The 23,954-nt window shown below is 42.9% G+C and overlaps 1 protein-coding gene across 2 annotated transcripts in view; it reads right to left on the bottom strand.

Annotated features, from left to right (window-relative positions):
• Positions 1–22,371, bottom strand: part of LOC138676835 (prolactin-releasing peptide receptor-like) — a 319,426-nt gene extending 297,055 nt beyond the window's left edge. Inside the window, exon 1 of one of the 2 annotated variants that reach the window (XM_069766490.1) lies at positions 22,066–22,371. The gene's annotated coding sequence lies outside the window, so the exon portion shown is untranslated. The remainder of the gene's footprint in view (positions 1–22,065) is intronic. The other variant, XM_069766492.1, reaches the window with a different exon arrangement.
• Between the last annotated feature and the right edge of the window lie 1,583 nt (positions 22,372–23,954).

Here is a 23,954-nt window from a genome sequence, read left to right as displayed (position 1 = left end):
ATCGTTTGATTTGGTCTGCTTGTGTAAATAGGCAGTCAAATGATCGCTGATCTGTAAAAGCTTACCATTCAGTGGTTGTATGATGCCGACAGTTGGTCCATGTAAGCTGAACGGCACAGAGTTTCTTAGGGTCCCCTGGACAATATGATGGATCTCTTAAGTGGTTCGGAGCCTTTTGAAGCCTTGCAGCCTACATAGCCTAAAGCATTGGGGAAGATTTCTGGCCTGATGCCCACAAGCTATGAAGCAGAGTCTCAATGTTCTTTCATGAATGATCCTTCACAATAATTAGCCTTGGCCAATCTAGTTATGTATATTATTTGCAAATGTCTGAGCAATATCTATAGATAATATTGGCAATGGTATTGTACTCTGTACAATTGCGTTCCCCGTATGCCTTTTTTAATGTATCTTCCCGTGGGATTATATCCAAATCAGCGAGTGAAGCTTCTGTGTAGTACTGATAGGTAAGTCACCGTTACTTAGAAGAAGATCTGTTTAAGATGTGCCAGACTGTGTCTGAGGGATGAGTGAGATGATCTGTCATGCATACTGTTATTTATGGAGTTTTTTTTCAGCTCGGTACGGTGATCTGCTTTTATGTTCATGTTTCTCCATTTCTTTTATTCCCTCATGTTTATTGACTAAAGTGGATTGTATCAAGGCTATGTTTAAAAGACGCACAACTGAATTCTGATAAATCATGTACTGTATTCATCTTTTCTCTTACTCGGTTGGGAATTATATGAACAGCATGTAGCAATTGTTCTATGGTTGCCTTCATTTTTCATTTTTCTTGTAATACCCTAGCCACACTTTCATTCCTAATCTTCATGCTGTCTGCCAGTTACAAATGATGTGATATTGGTGATCTTGTATTGCAGTCCCTGTTTAGTGATTCCCTCACAGGATATCTGATTACTTACAGACAGGCTGGTATATTCAGGTTGGAAATGACCTTTTATTGTAGATTTAACTTTATAAGGTCCTAATGTAAATGAAAATTATAGACAAAGTACACCATTCAATAGGCGTGAGATTTTTGACCAGAGGATAATGGGATACACAGAGGAAAGGGGGCCCAATATCATTAAATTAAAAAAAAAATCCTATTCATGGAACAGGGTAATGTGAATTAGTAAAGATGACTTTTGTGGTTGTTTTCCCTCCACATCTTTTTTCCATGATTGCTGGAATGATCCCCCTCCCTTTACTATACTGTGGACAAGCAAATGATAAACCAATGCTTACCAAATACCAACCAATAGCAAAAAGAATAAAATCAATTAGGCCCCCTCTAGGGGCCACAGGGCAACACCGTGAGGTGCCTCTATGTCACCTACACTCTTGTCTGGTAGGCCAACAATCTGCTATCCATAGTGGCCCACAGATCATCAGCTGACAAGTGTTCTGAAGAAGATCAAAGCCAGCACAGTCGGAATTTCAATCTACCCTATCCTATTGTTTTCGCAATAATAAGCGAAGGACAAAACGACTGCTTTAAGTTGTTTTCTGGTTTTGGAAAATCACCGTCCCGCTGTTGCAGTTTATTTAAAACAAACTGTGCTTGACTCTCCCTGGGTCCAGCACCGAGTCTCCACCGCTGCTCCCGGTGTCTGTTTTTGACTGTCACATCCACCATTTTGCAGTCATTAACTGAGCTCACCGGCTCTGCCTGGCTGACAGTGCTGGCTACTGAGTTCACTGACTGGTTGCAGACATAGATGTCATGTTGACATAACGTCAGTGCTTTAGACAGTTACAGAGACCAGCAGCAGCTGTGGAGACTCAGTGCTGGACCTCAGAAGAGTGAGTCAAACATAGTTTGTTTTTTTCAAAGAAACTGCAGCAATGAAAGGGAGTAGCTCCATGTCTTCCATCAAAGAAAGACACTGGGTGAGGCTGATTGAAGACATAAGTAGGAGAGGCTGTATTCCTTCTTTTATTGCTGAGTGCTTTGGTTGATTGGCAAAGTGTTGATTTTGGGGCCAGATTTTTATCTCCTCTTGAGTGCAAGGTGTCTTATTGCTTTCAGGTAGGGGAGACCAGGGTTGGACTGGGGTTTCTGGGGCCCCCAAGGGGAATGGATTCTAGCGGCCCACCCTACAGCTATATGCAAATACCTGTTAGCCACTATCCATGTTATAGTGGAGAATCAACTGTAAAACAGGCGGCTCCTGCACATCTACTGTGCGGCACCATAACTGAGATGGACAATTACGATAGTTTGCATTAAAGGGTTTTTTGATGAAAACAAGTTATTACCGATCCACAGGAAAGGTAGGTGATAACTTATTGATCGCTGATATTCAATCATTGGAAACCGCACCAATAAGAAGAATGGGAACTTTTGGCCCTGACAGAGCACTTTTTTCCCCATTTTATATCCCCATTTTAAAATGGAGCGGCAGGTGGGATGTCTATGGGGTGTCTGACTGCATGTCTATTCATCCTCTTTGGAGGCTTCCTGAAAAAATAAAGTGCAGCCTCTTACTGAATGAATAGATCAGTGGACGAGTTGTACATGCCACTCCATACTAATGGGGATAAAAGTTGCACATTCAGCAGATCAGTGCAGGTCCCACCAATCAGTAACTTATCAATTATCCTTTGGCAGTGATCACGCGTTCAGTACGTTACATCAGTATCTGTAAGCCAAAACCAAGAGTGGAACAATCAGCGGAGAAGTGTAATAGAAACACCTATACCACTATTGGTTTTGGCTTACAAATACTTAGGCAAAATACTGACCAAATACTGAAGGTGTGAACATGGCCTTAGGAAAGGTGATTACTTGTTTCCACTGTAGAACACCTATAAGTGCATATTTGCTACTGTGTAATAGTCACAGGGAAGTGATGGGATAAACGTCCAAGTATTTAAACTCTATTGTAAATAAAGAATTTTCCCCTTATTGATATCAGAGAGAACAAATGAACTCCATACACAAAACAATCCACTACACCAAGACCAATTATACCTCAGACAAGGAAGAAATATCACCACACCGTGACCAGACAACATATTACACAGAGACCAAATAATACCATATACAGGGATACATTCTACCGCACCATGACCAGATCACATATTACCACTACATAATGACGGAATAATACCACATACAGGGGATAAATACCATCACACCATGACCAGATCACATATTATCACTTCATAGTGACCGAATAATACCACATACAAGGAACAAATAGTTACACATTGACCAGACCACATAGTGACCAAATAATACCACATGCAAGGGATAAATACCACCAAATCATGACCAGACCACATATTACCACTACATAATGACCAAATAATACCACATACAGGGGATAAATGTCATTACACCATGACCAGACAACATTTTACAATCACATATTGGCGAAATAATACCACATACAAGAGAGAAATACAACCACACCATGACCAGATCACATATTACTACCACTACCACTACCGTTAAACTAGAAGAAGAGGGGACGGGAAGAAAAACATTAGACTCGAACAAAGACGACCCAGGAAAACATACTCAGAAGGGAGGTAAGAACATTTCTAAAACAATCCACAGCGAGGAGATTGGAACAAAACAAAATCCTCTAAACTGCATGCTCGCAAACGCCAGAAGCCTGACAAACAAGATGGAAGAACTAGAAGCAGAAATATCTACAGGTAACTTTGACATAGTGGGAATAACCGAGACATGGTTAGATGAAAGCTATGACTGGGCAGTTAACTTACAGGGTTACAGTCTGTTTAGAAAGGATCGTAAAAATCGGAGAGGAGGAGGGGTTTGTCTCTATGTAAAGTCTTGTCTAAAGTCCACTTTAAGGGAGGATATTAGCGAAGGGAATGAGGATGTCGAGTCCATATGGGTTGAAATTCATGGAGGGAAAAATGGTAACAAAATTCTCATTGGGGTCTGTTACAAACCCCCAAATATAACAGAAAGCATGGAAAGTCTACTTCTAAAGCAGATAGATGAAGCTGCAACCCATAATGAGGTCCTGGTTATGGGGGACTTTAACTACCCGGATATTAACTGGGAAACAGAAACCTGTGAAACCCATAAAGGCAACAGGTTTCTGCTAATAACCAAGAAAAATTATCTTTCACAATTGGTGCAGAATCCAACCAGAGGAGCAGCACTTTTAGACCTAATACTATCTAATAGACCTGACAGAATAACAAATCTGCAGGTGGTTGGGCATTTAGGAAATAGCGACCACAATATTGTGCAGTTTCACCTGTCTTTCACTAGGGGGACTTGTCAGGGAGTCACAAAAACATTGAACTTTAGGAAGGCAAAGTTTGAACAGCTTAGAGATGCCCTTAATCTGGTAGACTGGGACAATATCCTCAGAAATGAGAATACAGATAATAAATGGGAAATGTTTAAGAACATCCTAAATAGGCAGTGTAAGCAGTTTATACCTTGTGGGAATAAAAGGACTAGAAATAGGAAAAACCCAATGTGGCTAAACAAAGAAGTAAGACAGGCAATTAACAGTAAAAAGAAAGCATTTGCACTACTAAAGCAGGATGGCACCATTGAAGCTCTAAAAAACTATAGGGAGAAAAATACTTTATCTAAAAAACTAATTAAAGCTGCCAAAAAGGAAACAGAGAAGCACATTGCTAAGGAGAGTAAAACTAATCCCAAACTGTTCTTCAACTATATCAATAGTAAAAGAATAAAAACTGAAAATGTAGGCCCCTTAAAAAATAGTGAGGAAAGAATGGTTGTAGATGACGAGGAAAAAGCTAACATATTAAACACCTTCTTCTCCACGGTATTCACGGTGGAAAATGAAATGCTAGGTGAAATCCCAAGAAACAATGAAAACCCTATATTAAGGGTCACCAATCTAACCCAAGAAGAGGTGCGAAACCGGCTAAATAAGATTAAAATAGATAAATCTCCGGGTCCGGATGGCATACACCCACGAGTACTAAGAGAACTAAGTAATGTAATAGATAAACCATTATTTCTTATTTTTAGTGACTCTATAGCGACAGGGTCTGTTCCGCAGGACTGGCGCATAGCAAATGTGGTGCCAATATTCAAAAAGGGCTCTAAAAGTGACCCTGGAAATTATAGGCCAGTAAGTCTAACCTCTATTGTTGGTAAAATATTTGAAGGGTTTCTGAAGGATGTTATTCTGGATTATCTCAATGAGAATAACTGTTTAACTCCATATCAGCATGGGTTTATGAGAAATCGCTCCTGTCAAACCAATCTAATCAGTTTTTATGAAGAGGTAAGCTATAGACTGGACCACGGTGAGTCATTGGACGTGGTATATCTCGATTTTTCCAAAGCGTTTGATACCGTGCCGCACAAGAGATTGGTACACAAAATGAGAATGCTTGGTCTGGGGGAAAATGTGTGTAAATGGGTTAGTAACTGGCTTAGTGATAGAAAGCAGAGGGTGGTTATAAATGGTATAGTCTCTAACTGGGTCGCTGTGACCAGTGGGGTACCGCAGGGGTCAGTATTGGGACCTGTTCTCTTCAACATATTCATTAATGATCTGGTAGAAGGTTTACACAGTAAAATATCGATATTTGCAGATGATACAAAACTATGTAAAGCAGTTAATACAAGAGAAGATAGTATTCTGCTACAGATGGATCTGGATAAGTTGGAAACTTGGGCTGAAAGGTGGCAGATGAGGTTTAACAATGATAAATGTAAGGTTATACACATGGGAAGAGGGAATCAATATCACCATTACACACTGAACGGGAAACCACTGGGTAAATCTGACAGGGAGAAGGACTTGGGGATCCTAGTTAATGATAAACTTACCTGGAGCAGCCAGTGCCAGGCAGCAGCTGCCAAGGCAAACAGGATCATGGGGTGCATTAAAAGAGGTCTGGATACACATGATGAGAGCATTATACTGCCTCTGTACAAATCCCTAGTTAGACCGCACATGGAGTACTGTGTCCAGTTTTGGGCACCGGTGCTCAGGAAGGATATAATGGAACTAGAGAGAGTACAAAGGAGGGCAACAAAATTAATAAAGGGGATGGGAGAACTACAATACCCAGATAGATTAGCGAAATTAGGATTATTTAGTCTAGAAAAAAGACGACTGAGGGGCGATCTAATAACCATGTATAAGTATATAAGGGGACAATACAAATATCTCGCTGAGGATCTGTTTATACCAAGGAAGGTGACGGGCACAAGGGGGCATTCTTTGCGTCTGGAGGAGAGAAGGTTTTTCCACCAACATAGAAGAGGATTCTTTACTGTTAGGGCAGTGAGAATCTGGAATTGCTTGCCTGAGGAGGTGGTGATGGCGAACTCAGTCGAGGGGTTCAAGAGAGGCCTGGATGTCTTCCTGGAGCAGAACAATATTGTATCATACAATTATTAGGTTCTGTAGAAGGACGTAGATCTGGGTATTTATTATGATGGAATATAGGCTGAACTGGATGGACAAATGTCTTTTTTCGGCCTTACTAACTATGTTACTATGTTACTATGTTACCACATAGTGACTAAATACTACAATGCTGATTATAAATGAAAACCACAATACTGATAACACTAATATTACCACTGGTGACATTATGCACAGGAGCTCTGTATATAGTGTCAGTATACAAGTAATGCAGTGTTCACCAATGACATTATACACAGAAACTCTGTACACAGTATACAGTATATCGTGTCAGTGTACAGGTAATACAGTGATTCATCAGTGACATTATACACAGGAGCTTTGTATATAGTGTCAGTGTACAGGTAATATGGTGATGACCTGTGACATTATACACAGGAGCTCTGTACATAGTGTAGAGTGTGAGTGTAGAGGTAACACACAAACTCACCAGTGACATTTGTAGTTGAAGTCCTTGATTTTCTCTTTTCTTCTTCATCCAGCACAGACATATCTCTTCATCCAGACAGTTCTCTGTAGACAATAAGACACAGTTATCTATAGCTGATTGCTTCCAGAGCAAATTCCCCAGTTTTTCCCCATCTTCTACACTTCGTCAGATGAAGAAAACAAGTGACATAGTGCCTCCCTGCACAGTAGCAGTACCTCCAATTAAAGCGGTAATAATGTCTCATGATTGGCCCCACAGTAATTATGCCCCCACTTGCCACCATAAAGCAATAATGTATGTTCCTCATCCCGACCATCATACAGTAATTACGACACCCCTTTATTTAGTAAGGTCCCAGATCCTGGGCCCCTTTATTTAATGTCCCCATTCTAGGCGCCTATGTTGCACCCATCCTGTACCCTTATGTCTTTAATAAGTTCCCCATCCTGAGCCCCTTTATTTAATAATGTTCCCATCCTGGACCCCTTCTAGTAATAATGTCCCCAACCTGGGCCCCTTCCAGTAATAATGTCCCCATCCTGGGCTCCATCCACCAATAATGTCACCATCCAAGTCCCCCATGTCACCCCGTCCTGGGCCTTTTTGTCCACTTTAATAATATCCCCATCCTGGGCCCCTATGTCATCCCCTATGTCCACTACCCTGACTAATCACAGAGGGAAAAAAAAAGATTTGCTCAACTTCCTGCGCTCCCTCGGCATCCTCTTGCGGCTTCATATTTGGCGTGATTGTTAAAATGGCCGCAGACTGCAGCTGTGATAGGGCGATCTGCTCTGTGACAGGCCCTGTGCTGATGTCATATAGCAGTAACATTGAAAGGCCTCTGATAAGCCGCATCCTTTTAACGTCACTACCATGTGATGATGGATTTTTTTAATTACTGTATTTATTTACAGCACACGAGCGGCAGATGAATACTCCCATCCCCCGCTCCTGCTGTCACTGTTAGTAGCAGCAGCAGGGGTAGGCTGATGGGAGTAATAGTCTCATCAGCTGCCACCTGCTGTCTCATTTATTATTTATTTGTGACCCTCATCATTCTACACTGCTCGCGCCAATCGCCGGCAGAGCAGGGGAGAATGATGAGAGCCGTGTTCAGCACCCGGGCCCAGGGAACAGCGCTTACTGTAACGTTTCTTCCCTTTTGCCCATCTGTGTGGTACTGATGCGGCACACGTGTGCCGCAAGTATTACACACATGGACACTGACATCTTCGGTACTGGAAATATCAGGACGTGTGAAAGGGGTGTTATAGCAGTGGGTTTTTAGGTTTGGCTGTTGTCACACACTAAGGCCACATTCACAGTCAGTATTTGGTCAGTATTTTCCATCAGTATTTGTAAGCCAAAGCCCAGAGTGGGACAATCAGAAGAAAAGTTTAATAGAAACACGTCACCACTTCTGCATTTTTCACCCACTCATTGTTTTGGCTTACAAATACTGAGGTAAAAAACTGACCAAATATTGAACGTGTGAATGTGGCCTAAAAGATTGTTTTTTGCGGGACGAGCTGACGTTTTTATTGGTACCATTTTCGGGCACATGACATTTTTTGATTGCTTTCTATTCCGATTTTTGAGAGTCAGAATGAACAAAAACCAGTAATTCATGAATTTCTTTTGGGGGGGCGTTTATGCCGTTCCGCATTTGGTAAAATTGATAAAGCAGTTTTATTCTTTGAGTTAGTAGGATTACAGCAATACCTCATTTATATCATTTTTTTATGTTTTGGCACTTTTATACAATAAAAACTATTTTATATAAAAAATAATTATTTTTGCATCCCTTTATTCTGAGAGCTATAACTTTTTTATTTTTCTGCTGATGGAGCTGTAAAGCAACTCATTATTTGCAGGACAAGATGACGTTTTTAGCGGTACCACGTTTGTTTATATCTATCTTTTTGATCGCGTGTTATTCCATTTTTTTGTTTGGCAGTATGATCACAAAGCACGTTTTTGCCTTTTTTATGGTGTTTACTAAAGGGGTTTACTGGTGGGACAGTTTTATAGGTCAGTTAGTTGCGGACGCGTTTATACCAAATATGTGTAGTTTATTGTTTAGATTTTTTTTCAATAAAATATTTATTTAGAGATAGAATAAATATTGATTTTTTTATTATTATTATTATTATTATTATTACTGATTTTTTTTTAATTTATAATTATCTAAAAAAAAATTTTTTTTACTTTTTTTTAACTTTTTTACTTTGCCCACTATGGGACAATCATTTTTTACAGGCTGATTGTTTCTATGGCATGCAGATGAAGCAGCATCTGCATGCCATATGAGCTGTCAGCGCTGCACTGACAGGGAGTAGTGATGAGCGAGTATACTCGTTGCTCGGGTGACCTCCGAGTATTTGTTATTGCTCGGAGTTATATTTTTCATCGCCTCAGCTGCATGATTTGCGGCTTCCAGATACACTGAATACATGGGGGAATTCCCTAACAAACAGGCATTCCTCACATGTATTCAGCATATCTGGAAGCCGTAAATCATGCAACTGAGGCGATGAAAACGATATCTCCGAGCAATAACAAATACTTGGAGGTCACCCGAGCGTGCTCAGGAAAACCCGAGCAATGAGTATACTCGCTCATCACTAACAGGAAGACCTGGTGATCATGCACTGCGCATGATCACCAAGTTTCCTAGCTCCGGTGACCCGGGTCACCATGGCAATGATCAGGATCCCGCGTCACGTCGGGGGGTCTCCGATGCAAAGGCACAGGGGCTGTCAGCATGTACATCTGGCATGTAGATTAACGTCCTTTTTCACATTATTCGGTTTTTTGTTTTTTTTTAATTCTCAACAACCTAACTGTAGGCGGACATGAAGATGCATCCATCATTTCTGACTTGTGCTGATAGGTGTAGTGGGGTGTGTAAACTTTGCCAGTTGCAATAAATGGAAGTCTAATCTATAGTCATAAAAAGTATCTTAAAAAAAATAAGTACATAGACAGGACAGATGCAAAGAAAGCTTGTTTTAAGTCTACAGTGCAAAGTGTAGTTATCAGGTGTCATCTTGGCCTTCAGCAGTACAATAGAGCTGTCATCAGTCATTACTTTCCTTCCTCTGCTTACCATGCCCCAGTCTATACAGCAAAGTACAATATTTTCTGATGCTATATTCCTTGTGACTAATGTCCTCATGCGGTATTTCAAATGAGGATGTAAATAATTACCTTGGTGCTTAACTGCAGTCAATTATGATCATTACATTTCAAATGCCAGTAAACTGTGTAAAGTAAAACACAAGGAAAACATTGAGTACTGCCGTCACTTCCCACCTCTGTGCATAACGTTTTTCTGGCAAGTTCTATGAGATTATGTTTTCTCCAGAAAATAACAATGATTACATTCAGAGGTTGAAAACCCATCCAGAGCTAATACTTCTGTCAACAACTGAACTGTAACAGCCCAATTACATTCATCAGGTGCATAAATCTTTCACTCGTGATCTTCGGTGTATCAGGTCAAATACATCTGTTTGGACTTTAATTTCGAAGAGGTAGCTTAGACTTTATTAAATTGTTCAGGATCAGGTATGCAAAGGTTTTCAGCCCCTGATGTAAACTACATGTATGGGGGTCAGTTCTGCGAGCGTGGCCTATGACCCTTGACTCAGTTGCCTATTCATGAATGGCAGAGTGACTCACATGGGCTCTGCAAGGCTCAGATGTGTATTCAACAAGAGCACGATATTGGTGGAAAAGTGTAGAAATCCAGCAAAGGACTCTTTAAAATAACATCTGCAATGAAGATCAATTAAAAATGTGGAATAGCATACACATTTCTGACACAACGTCAGGGCCGGGACATGGGGTAGACAGGGAAGGCACCTGCCTAGGGCCTTAGCTCCCTCCCTCCCAGATGGGGGTGCACATTGGGGATAATAAACCCTGTCATTGCTGAATGCTTGCGGCCACCAGCACCTTCCTCTGGCCACAGGCATTCAGCACAGTAGCGGTGGGGGCACGGGTAAACAGGGGAGCAGTGTCAGTCACAGACACTGCTTACCCCTCTCTCTGTCTGCTCACCACCTGTCGCTCCCTCCCTGCACCTAATTGTATTTGTGTCTGTCAGATGCAAATACAATTGATATTGGCACTGCCTGGGCCAGAAGCAGAGGAGCTGATGCTCTGCCAAAAACTTAAAAGACTTAAAGGCGCAATGTTCCTCTGGGAAATATGCAAATTGTCTCTTCAGAGAGGAAGAGGACTAGAACTCTAGTGCCACCTACTGGAAGTAGCAATCCTAACAGTCAATGTCGACCCTTTAAGGAGCCTTGTCACGTGACTTAGGATAAGAGCCATACCAGATCTCAATTTTCAGACACTGTGTTTAGGGGTACTGCCCCTCGTCAGTGCAAAGTGGAGATCTGGTTTGGCTGGGTGTGAGGTGTCTGACTGGGATCCAAGAAGTATCGTTTCTCCTTGCGGAGAGTGACATGTTAAGCGACTTCACTGCTTTCAAACAAGCTACATTTGACTTCAAATTAGCTCTCACCTCCGCTAAACAGACCTATTTCACTAACCTTGTATCTTCACTATCCTACAACCCAAAACAACTATTCAGCACATTTACCTCCCTCCTCCGCCCACCACTGCCACCTCCAACTCCCCTCATCTCTTCTGAGGACTTTGCCACCAACTTCAAAAACAAGATCGACCAAACAAGGCAAACCCTAACTGTTCCACGACCCCAACCACTCCATATACCAGACGTCAGCCCTTCCTTAATAACCTCCCTCTCCAACATCACTGAAGGAGAGCTTACTCGCCTCTTTTCCAAATCACATCTCACCACCTGTGCACTTGACCCCATCCCCTCCCACCTGCTCCCCAACCTCACTAACATGCTCATTCCAGCCCTAACCCATCTCTTCAACCTATCGCTATATTCTGGTACCTTCCCCTCTGCCTTCAAACATGCCACCATCACACCCTTGTTCAAAAAAACCAACCTTGACCCAACTGCTATGCCCAGCTACCGCCCCATATCACTGGTCCCGTTTGCTTTAAAACTCCTTGAGCAGCATGTCCATGCTCAAATTTCCTCCCACCTCTCATCTAACTCTCTCCTTGACAACCTCCAATCTGGCTTCCTCCCCACTACTCCACCGAAACTGCCCTGACAAAAATTACTAATGACTTACAGCCAATGCTAACAGACAGTTCTCCGTCCTCCTCCTTCTTGACCTGTCCTCTGCTTTCGACACAGTCAATCACTGCCTACTGCTACAGATTCTTACTTCCCTTGGCATCAAAGACCTTGCCCTGTCCTGTATTGCCTCATACCTTTCCGACCGCACATTTAGCATTTCCCACTCCCACACCACCTCCTCATCCCGCCCTCTCTCTGTTGGAGTCCCTCAAGGCTCTGTCCTAGGGCCCCTACTTTTTTCCATCTATACCCTTGGCCTAGGACAACTCATAAAGTCCCATGGCTTCCAGTACCACCTATATGCAGATGACACTCAGATCTACCTCTCTGGCCCAGATGTCACCTCTCTGCTGTCCAGAATCCCGAAGTGTCTGTCAGCCATATCCTCCTTCTTCACCTCTCGCTTCCTAAAACTCAATGTAGACAAAACCAAATTCATCATCTTTCCCCCATCTCACGTATCCCACTACCTGACTTATCTATTATGGTAAACGGCATCACGCTCTCTCCCGCACCTGAAATCCGCTGCCTCGGGGTAACTCTCAACTCTGCCCTGTCCTTCAAACCGCACGTCCAAACTCTTGCCACCTCCTGTCGCCTCCAACTCAAAAATATTGCCAGAATCTGTTCCTTCCTCAGCCCACAATCTACCAAAACTCTTGTGCATGCCCTCATCATCTCCCGCCTCGACTACTGCAACACTCTCCTCTGTGGCCTCCCCGCTAACTCTCTTGCACCACTCCAGTCTGTCCTCAACTCTGCTGCCCGGCTAATCCACCTCTCTCCTCACTACTCCCCTGCTTCTCCCCTCTGCAAATCCTTCCACTGGCTCCCAGTTGGTTCCTCAACGAATCCAGTTCAAACTACTAACACTGATCTACAAAGCCATCCACAACCAGTCCCCTCCCTATATCTCTGAACTAATCTCCCAATATCTTCCCTCACGTAATCTCCGATCCTCCCAAGACCTCCTACTCTCCTCCACACTTATTTGTTCCTCACACAACCGCCTCCAAGTTTTCTCCCGAATATCCCCCATCCTCAAAACGTCCGACTATCCACCACCCTCGGATCCTTCAGACGGAACCTGAAAACCCATCTCTTCAAGAAAGCCTACAGCCTGCAATAACCATTCTGCCGCCTCTTCATCGCCAGAGCCACCGCCTCTCCATTGCCAGAGCCGCCGCCTCTCCATCGCCAGATCCACCGCCTCTCCATCGCCAGAGCCGCCGCCTCGCCCCTACCTTCTACCACTTCCCCACTATCCCATAGAATGTAAGTCTGCAAGGACAGGATCGTCTCCCCTCTGTACCAGTCTGTCACTGTAAACCTGTTTACTGTAAACAATATCTATAACTCTGTATGTAAACCCTTTCTCATGTGCAGCACCATGGAATTAATGGTGCTATATAAATAAATAATAATAATAATAATGTCGAGATGAGGAGACTTAAAGCCGCAATGCTCCTCTGGGAAATATGTAAGGAGGTGGAACACAAGAAGTGTCCGGGGGCGGTTACCTTCTCTGCTCCATGCCTGGAACTATTGGGGTGTGCTATAGGTTCCCCGGGGGGCAGACTTGGAGACTGGGACAGGAAGGAAGCCAGGCAGAGTGCCGGAAAGGCGTTCACAAGTGGCAGAGCAGCGTGTGCAGTGGTCAGGGCAGGACGCAGCTGCGCTCCGGGGAGGAGAGAGGGCTCCCGGTCAGAGTACAAATGCAGGGAGATTGCCCAGAAAGACTGCATCTTGTGAGTTCATGAAAATGGACTCTGCTGTGACTGGAGAGGGGCACCTTGACACCCGTGCAGAGACAGTGGCCCTGCAGAGATTATGACCCCTGGTACCCACGATATCAGTGCAGAGCCCCTGATTCCTGTTAACCCCTTCATGACCAGGGGATTTTTCGTTTTTCCGTGTTCGTTTTTCGCTCCCCTCCTTCCCAGAGCCATAACTTTTTTATTTTTCTGTCAATTTGGCCATGTGAGGGCTTATTTTTTGCGGGACGAGTTGTACTTTTGAACAACATCATTGGTTTTAGCATGTCATGTACTAGAAAATGGGAAAAAAATTCCAAGTGCGGTGAAATTGCAAAAAAAGTGCAATCCCACACTTGTTTTTTGTTTGGCTTTTTTGCTAGGTTCACTAAATGCTAAAACTGACCTGCCATTATGATTCTCCAGGTCATTACGAGTTCATAGACACCAAACATGACTAGGTTATTTTTTATCTAAGTGGTGAAAAAAAATTCCAAACTTTGCTAAAAAAAAAAAAAAAAAAAATTGCGCCATTTTCCGATACTTGTAGCGTCTCCATTTTTCGTGATCTGGGGTCGGTTGAGGGCTTATTTTTTGCGTGCCAAGATGACGTTTTTAATGATAGCATTTCGGTGCAGATACGTTCTTTTGATCGCCCGTTATTGCATTTTAATGCAATGTCGCGGCGACCAAAAAAACGTAATTCTGGCGTTTCGAATTTTTTTCCCGTTACGCTGTTTAGCGATCAGGTTAATACTTTTTTTTAATTGATAGATCGGGCGATTCTGAGCGCGGCGATACCAAATATGCGTAGATTTGATATTTTTTTTATTGATTTATTTTGATTGGGGCGAAAGGGGGGTGATTTAAACTTTTATGTTTTTTTTATTTTTTTCACATTTTTTTAAACTTTTTTTTTTTACTTTTGCCATGCTTCAATAGCCTCCATGAGAGGCTAGAAGCAGGCATAGCACGATCGGCTCTGCTACATAGCAGCGATCTGCCGATCGCTGCTATGTAGCAGAATTGCACGTGTGCTGTGAGCGCCGACCACAGGGTGGCGCTCACAGCGACGGGCAATCAGTAACCATAGAGGTCTCAAGGACCTCTATGGTTACCATTCACAAGCATCGCCGACCCCCGATCATGTGACGGGGGTCGGCGATGATGTCATTTCCGGCCGCCCGGCCGGAAGCGGTAGTTAAATGCCGCTGTCTGCGTTTGACAGCGGCATTTAACTAGTTAATAGGTGCGGGCAGATCGCGATTCTGCCCGCGCCTATTACGGGCACATGTCAGCTGTTCAAAACAGCTGACATGTCCCGGCTTTGGTGCGGGCTCACCGCGGAGCCCTGCATCAAAGCAGGGGAGCCGGCATCGGACGGTATAGTACGTCCGATGCCGGTAAGGGGTTAAGTGACTTAATAATAGACTGAGCATCGTTTTCCCAGGATAGGCTGTGCTGCAAAAACTAAAGACTCAGAGCCTGTGCATATAACATTAACTCCCGAAACCCCAGCCAGCGGGCTCCTAGAGACTACTCAGCCCACGTACAACAGAGGGACGACAAGTGCCGCTATTTCTCGGCGCCTACATTGGAAAAGGCGACCCTTTAAGCAAGTCCTCATCAGACTGATAAGCGTTCTTTTCCTCAAGAAATCCCGCTTAAATCTGTTACACTGTTTGACTCCCATATTTTGCACCGTTATCTTTTCAGTTCTTTTCTACTGTTTTCTCCCTGCGAAGAGAATATTGTCCCTGTTAATAAATTCCCCCTAACAGTTGGTCTGTCTGTTCCATGGTGACATACTCAACCCTGCACTCTATTAAAAATATGCAAATTTTCTCCTCAGAGAGGAAGAGGACTAGAACTCTAGTGCCACCTACTGGAAGTAGCAATCCTAACAGTCAATGTCGACCCTTTAAGGAGCCTTGTCACATGACTTAGGATAAGAGCCAAACCAGATCTCAATTTGCAGACACTGTGTTTAGGGGTACTGCCCCTCATCAGTGCGAAGTGGAGATCTGGTTTGGCTGGGTGTGAGCATCTGACCGGGATCCAAGAAGTATCGTTTCTCCTTGCAGAGAGTGACATGTTAAGCATGTCGAGATGAGGAGACTTAAAGGCGCAATGTTCCTCTGGGAAATATGCAAATTGTCTCTTCAGAAAGGAAGAGGACTAGAACTAATTGATATTGGTGCTGTCTGATGACAACAACTCCCAGCTTCTTCTTTAACTATTGTTAAAGACATACTGGGAGTTGTAGATTTATAATATACAAATGTATATGGATCTGACTTGATATTACAACTGCTGAACTAAGCTTTGTGATGTAGTCATGTATATATGGTGGTTATGGTGATATATTCATATGCTGATTGTAGCATGGCTAAAGGGTGTATAGTCGACGGGAGGTATGTGTCACATAAGTGCCTTGTTGCTGTAATGTAGCCCGGAGTATTTCTTTGTTGTACATAACCATGTATATATATATGTGTTTCAGGACCTGTGGTGATGTCAGACCACATGGCTAATCATGTGATGGGTTACTGGGTGTGGTTAGCTCTATATAAGACAGGCTAATGCTTAACACAGCAGATACTGTATGTGTGGAGGTGAAACCCTCCTGAGTGTGTTAAGGCTCCAGAACTGAGCCTGATGGACTGGACACTTTGTTTTCTTTTTCCTGAGCTAAAGGCTATTTGTTTGCTGTTATTTTGCCATGTGGTTTATGAAGAAATGAACCCTGTGAACTTTTAAAGGAACGTGCCTCCTGAGTGTCAGCCGTCGCACCTGAGTGAGTGAAATCCCTACATGATGTACTGGTGATAGTACTGACAGTGGTTCTTGTGATATATTCATGTACTGATTACACAGGGGAACAATTTGAAAAAAATTTTCTGTTGAGTTAGGTTTTTGAGCTGATTTATACTAAAATTGGCATGCTGATTCCAAAAAATGTAGTCAGTTTTTTTCTAGCACGTCAAGTTTTTCCTACACAACTTACCTGCCAGAGAAGCACAATTGCACTGATATCTGTAATAAGACTTGTTATCTGATTACAATTCGACTCATATAGAGCTACGTGGCAACTTGTAAGAGTAGTCACAACTTTGTCATGCCTATTTCTTATATATTTCATTTTTTGTTCATATTTGTACTATTTAAAAAAAACACTTTTTAGGTACAGTAGTTTACATAGTTTTGAAAAGACAAAAATCCTATAGTTCAAAAACTTGACGTGATAGAGAAAAACTGAGATCATTTCTGAATTCAGCATCCAAAAATTAATTAAGAACAGTTGTCTGACCTAACTCTTAAAAAATTGTGTTCCCCAGTGTTATAGTTCTGATGATCCATTCTTGCACAAAAGGTGGTTCTGGTGATGCATTTATTTGCTGATGATGGTTCTGTTACTGTATTTATGTACTATTGATGAGATCCATTTATGCACTAATGATGATTTTTGTTTTATATTCATGTACTGATGATGGTTCTTGTGATGAATGCATCACCAGAACAACCATCACTACATCAATACATCAAAAGAACCAGCATATGTACATGAATAAGTCACTAGAACCACAATTAGTTTTATTGCAAACTGTATTTGTCGCATGACAGAGGTAAAAATCATCAAACATTTCCCTTTATCTTTGATGGGTCTGTTTAGTTTCCACTGGATAACTGCCAAATGCTGGACACCTTAGTTGAAACCAAACAGCATTAGGGGCCATATTACCTTAAGGTACCGTTACACTAAACGACTTACCAACGATCACGAACAGCGATACGACCTGGCCGTGATCGTTGGTAAGTCGTTGTGTGGTCGCTGGGGAGCTGTCACACAGACAGCTCTCTCCAGCGACCAACGATCAGGGGAACGACTTCGGCATCATTGAAACTGTCTTCAACGATGCCGAAGTCCCCCTGCAGGACCTGGGTAACCAGGGTAAACATCGGGTTACTAAGTGCAGGGCCGCGCTTAGTAACCCGATATTTACCCTGGTTACCATTGTAAAAGTAAAAGAAACCCAAAAAACACTACATGCTCACATTCCGATGTCTGTCAAGTTCCCCGCCATCAGCTTCCCGCACTGACTGTCAGCGCCAGCCGTAAAGCAGAGCACAGCGGTGACGTCATCGTTGTGCTCTGCTTTACGGCCGGCGCTGACAGTGCAGGGAAGCTGACAGCGGGGGACGTGACAGACAGCGGAATGTGAGTATGTAGTGTTTTTTTTTTAACTTTTACCATGGTAACCAGGGTAAATATCGGGTTACTAAGCGCGGCCCTGCGCTTAGTAACCAGATATTTACCCTGGTTACAAGTGAACACATCGCTGGATTGGAATCACACACGCCGATCCAGCGATGACAGTGGGTGATCAGCGACCAAAAAAAGGTCCTGATCATTCCCCAACGACCAACGAGCTCCCAACAGGGGCCTGATTGTTGGTCGCTGTCACACATAACAAGACCAAAAGCGTGACGTTGCAACGATATCGTTAACGAAATCGTTATGTGTGAAGGTACCTTTGAAGGTACCTTCACACTGAGCAACTTTACAATGAGAACAACAACGATCCGTGATGTTGCAGCGTCCTGGATAGCGATCTCGTTGTGTTTGACACGCAGCAGAGATCAGGATCCTGCTGTGACATCGCTGGTCGTTGCTGAAAGTCTGGACTTTATTTGGTCGTCAGGTCGGCGTGATTCGTCATGTTTGACAGCAAAAGCAACGATGCCTGCAATGTTTCTTCATGGAGCGAACAACCAGCGAGAACGATAAGTACGTCACTGGATCGCTCCTGCATCGTTCTGCATTGCCGGTGTTTGACGTCTCCTAGCGACCTAAACAGCGACGCTGCAGCGATCGGCATCGTTGTCTATATCGCTGCAGCATCGCTAAATGTGACGGTACCTTAAGTCTCTGACACATTCCTTTAGTTGGGGGCTGAATGTTCATATGGGTTCATCCGTGAGTGAGTTTCTTTTTATTTTTTGCTTTTATTGCCATATTTGCGGTTGCACAAAGTATGGAACATATTCAGAAAAGGAAGTCAAAAGTACAAAACACACAAGGCATTTATGGTGTCAGTACGTCAGTACAAAATTAAATTTAATTCCGTGAGGTTAGAGGCTCACCTAAAGTTTTATGCACAACACTACTGTAGCATGCACCACCGCATGCAGCCAGTGCCCAAATCCATGTAGCACCAGTTGATGTCCTCATTCAAAGAGAAGGAATATGAAGGAGTTTAGCAAAAGTTTGTTGACCACAGTGTTGGTATTGACATATATACTTTAAAAAGGAGTCTTAGTCCTCTGAAGAAGCACAATCTCGATCTCTTCTAATGAAGAAGTTTACATGTTTGATCAACTCCTGCTCAGTTTTTACAACTTTGGATCAATTTATGTCAACCAAATAGATGTCCTTACCAGCACTGTGGTGAACACAATTTTGTTGTCCATCCACTACACACAATATTGAGATACAGAGCTTGGCAGATACCAACAGCAACAATTTAATGGAATAGCAGAACCTAACAGGCTGGGTCAGTCACTGTCTCAGGTCACTCCAAACCAGGGTGATTGATGCGGTGCAGTATTGCAATTTACACATGACCTGTATGCCTAACAGTAGACGTGTATTTCAGCTTTAAAGGGCACTATCCATGCATTAAAAAGGGAGTAACTTAACATAACATAAGGTAACAAGGAATGGTCAGTAATTCCTTTACTGGTTTGGTAATAAACACTTGAAGGAAACACTAAAGGCAACCTATTAGCAGGTTTTTAGGCCCAAAACTAACATAATTTATGTGAAGTCCTTGCAATGTTGATGGCATCCATCTCTTTGTTTTATAAGTTTCTGTTTCTGTTTTACAGAAATCCATCAGCAATTTTCATGCAAATGAACCTGAGAATGATGGAGCTTGCACAAGATGTTGGGCAGAGGAGCAGGTCAAAGAGCGGAGTGACCTATTAGTCACTGAGAAGATGCTGGCGGTGGTTGCGGAAAAAGGAAGAGAGTCGGGAGAGCTGTAAGTGCAAGATGAAGCCCCTTTGCACTTGTGGCTCATCTACATGAAAACTTGCCCATTCATTTCTATAAAGCAGAGGCATGAACGCCATTAATATTACAATGACTTTACAGAAATTATGTTAGTTTGGGGTCTAAATACCTGCTGGCAGGCTCCCTTTAAATGTGTGCTCTCAAGTTTAAACATTATCCCCTATCCATGGGATAGAGGATAATTTTCTGATCACTGGAAGTCCAACTACTGCGGGTCCCACCGATCCTCTGAAGAGATCTTGCTGAATGGAGCGGTGGTTGATTATTCACACTTCCTCTCCATTCATTCTTAATAGCAGTGCCAGAGATTGTCAAGCGTGATACTCGGCTGGAGAGGAAGTGTGTATGATTGACCTCCGCTCTGAAAAGCCTGTTTTCCGGGACCGGTGGGGGCCATGGAGGTTGGACCCCATGTGTCTGAAAAGTTATCCCCTATCCCTTATATAACTTTTAACCCAGAAAACACCTCTTTAAGGCTAAGTTCATATTAGCGTTGAGTCCGCAGCGTGGTGCTTTGGACTTCTTTCCTTAAGCTCCGCCTACGTCCGCTTGCATCCTGCGTACCTATCTTTTAACTTTGGATACGCAGGGATATGCATTGCATGCGGATGCATCCACGTGCATTGTTTTGACGTGCCCACGCAAGAAAATGCAACATGTTGCGTTCGGCAGGCACGTCAAAACGAAGCACGCGGATGCATCCGCATACAACGCATGTCCCTGTGTACCCAATATTAAAGATAGGCAAGCAGGATGCCTGCGGAAGTAGGCGGAGCTAAGGAAAGAAGTCCACAGCACCACACTGCGAACTCAAACGCTAGTGTGAACCAGGCCTAAGTCAAAAGAGGGTGGTCCATGGCTCCAACATTCCACTTGGAGTGCCCTTTAAAAATTGGGTAGTGCTGGCCATAGATTTCTAATAGATATTGATAACTCAGAGATAGAAGCAAATCTGCATTTGTCCATAGTCAGTGTCAGGTATTGCACCTCAGCCCTCTACCTGAATGAACCTAAACCGTAATACAACATATTGCTGACTAACATTATAATATATTTATACCCTTCTTCATGGATATCAAGGAATAAAGAGTCCTCAGGATATGTTTGTAAGCACTGACATGCACCATTCGAGCAGCAGCATATAATATTTAATGCTTTTGAGCAATTTTGACTTGTACTTCTAATTATACAGATAAAAGTGAGCAATCATTTTAATTTTCCACCGTCAATTTTGCTGTTATTAGCAGCATGGACAAACGTCGTACCAATAGTAACACCCACTCTGAATACAGGCTGCTATCCATCGGTTCCGGAGATCCCTGCAGCCTGGATGGATGTAATGTGTGCAGAAAAATACAAAATATTAATGATAATAAAAATAATCTGGATTTGTACTCACTAATACAATCTTTTTAATTTGGCTTCTTCTTTTTAAAATAGGATTTACACCCAAGTGACACGAGAGAGATAAGTGAAGAGGAAGAGTAAACATATCCGTTAATTAATTACCTTGCCGCTATCAATGTCTCACAGCCTTTTTTTTTACGCTCCTCATAACTGTAATTGGGTTTCCTCTTTGCTCAGTATTTCCTATGGGATCAGGGTGGCACTGGGCATACAGGACACAACCTGGGCAAATACTTGTGGCAAACACTCGGCATGTGCAGGTCTCCATACAATAATACAGGTACAACATATAGTCTATACAGAATCATACATATGATTTTCTTCACTTGGGGCAATAATTCAATGAAATAGCCTTAGCACCCAATGCCCAGTGCACAAGCCCTGCCAGTCTACTCCGACACTGTTAACATTATCATTACATACTAATGAATTGACTAAATTACCGTGAGTATCTTCAGGTTATGAATGACTAATAAGAAGGAACCGAAGATTGCGAATAGACGCGAAGGAATCACTGGGATAAAACACAAGTTCCATCTGACGGGTGTCACGCAGTCACTGCCATCTTCATAGGATACAATGGAATATTTGTGACTGTCAATGAGGAACATTCAGGAAGCAATCAACTTCTCTGTATAGAATAATGACAGGCTGAGACACATGCCGACAAGTACAGATCAGCAGAGCAATGTCTTTATAACACATAAAATACCTCTCCGCGCTGTGTAGCTGGTAAAGCTGCTGCGTAAGAAAAGATGCCAAGGAAATGAAGACAGATGAATACTTACATGTCTATGAAATTCTCATGGTCTGCAGAAGGAGAGCAACAGATTTGCCGAATTCTTGGAAATCCGCACACAACAGGTCAATAGACCTCCCTAACCTGGAAGTTGGTTCTATGACCTAATATTGGATATGTGGTAACATCCAGGCAGAGTAAGCTGATGGGATGGCCAGTGACTGACACTGCTGGCCCCTGGGAAGAGTACAGGGCAGGCACTAGCCCCTCTACTGTGGCTGTATTCAACAGTTCCCCATACAGAAGGGTTCTGAATATTCCTACTTTCTGTCCGACACTCTGCTTTATCCTCCCTGTAGATCCCTCCCAGAGATCTGATGGGAGTACCTAAGAGAAGAGGAGTTAATGCTTTTACCTAGAGAGGAGAACGCACTGATCCTATTGTTCCTCCTGCTAGTTGGTCCATTAGTGCCGGTGAGATGGAGAAGACGTGTGATATACATGTAGCAGTGCGGAATTTACCACTTAACCATTTGCAGCTTCATTCATTCATTCATTCATTCATATATGATCTCCACACTGCCCTAAGATTACCAATTGTGACAACACAATAAGAAATGACAGATTCGTAATCCATTAATTAATTTTGCCAGTTAAAGAATCATACTTGCGTTTGATTTTATCTGTATTGGGAGGGAAGAGAGAAGTGTTTTGCATCGTTTATCGAAAGCAGGCAATTACATCCATTCGGTAAGTGGTTAGATACAGTTTATGAGACGATGAGTCAATGTTGTGCTTATCGGATGAAGCAGAGCTGATTTTGTCATTAAGGCTGCGGTCACGAGTGTAGATTCTCTAATCCGAGAGAATCGGATTGATAGAAATGACACTCTGATCCGAGTTTGATCTGAGTATCACCTTATCAGAGGAGCACAAGCTTTCTCCATCTTCTCCATTGTGTGAGTCTACGGAAATCAGACTGCACTCAGATGTTATCCAAGTACAGTCCATGATTTCCATCCACCCATAGGCTTGAATGAGTGAGTGGCTTCTGATTTCAGAGTGAAATCGTAGCATGCTGCAGTTATTTTTCATAGACAGATTCGGTCAGTGAAAAAAATTGCTGATCAGCACTGCCCCATAGAATAATATTCATCCGACTGATAAAAAATCAGATAGACTAGTCCGATAATACAGTGATATGAGCAAGCCCTAAAACAACGCATGCTTCATGCTTTTTATTAATAAGAGAGGAAAGATTTATAAGTCCACATTTATTGATGGGGTGGAGGGACAATAGTTTAGCATTTTTGATTCAGGACATATTAATCCCTTAAGTTCTTCACTTTTGTCATTTTTACTCCTCCAGCTATTTTACACATAACTAGTCCTGTGGGTGGTCCTATCAGTGACTGACAGCATTATTTGTACAAGGCCGGCGTCACAGTAGCGAGTTTTACGGACGTATGAACGCAGAAAATACGTCCAGAAAATATGTATTGCACACGGCCAAATGATTCTCTATGGGGCAGCTCCTATCTGCCGTATATTACGCATCCGTAATATACGGTATGTTACGGGGCGTAGAAAATTGCAGCATGCTGCGTTTGTCAGCGTATTGCGCAAAAAATACGCCAATGAAAGTCTATGGGGTCGAGAAAATTACGGATTACACACGGACCATGCGTATTATACAAGCTAATCAATTTAAATCACTCAGCATTACTGAACAACTATTGCTCATATGCCTGCAAGACCTTGAGGGCGCATCACCGCGACTCGAGGTAACTACAGTACATTCCCCTGCATTCCATTCATTCACCAAGTTTTACAGCCACGGGCACAGCTGCATTAGCAGAGCTCCTGGGTGTAAAATGATTTAACCCCTTCAGATGGATTTACAGCGTGGGACAAGACTGTAACGACGGAAGGCATGGG

Source organism: Ranitomeya imitator, chromosome 4 (genome assembly GCF_032444005.1).
Source record: "Ranitomeya imitator isolate aRanImi1 chromosome 4, aRanImi1.pri, whole genome shotgun sequence".
In the NCBI taxonomy this organism is placed as follows: Eukaryota; Metazoa; Chordata; class Amphibia; order Anura; family Dendrobatidae; genus Ranitomeya; species Ranitomeya imitator.
The sequence above is the reverse complement of the archived record's forward strand: the minus strand, read 5'-3'. Positions and strand labels throughout refer to the sequence as shown.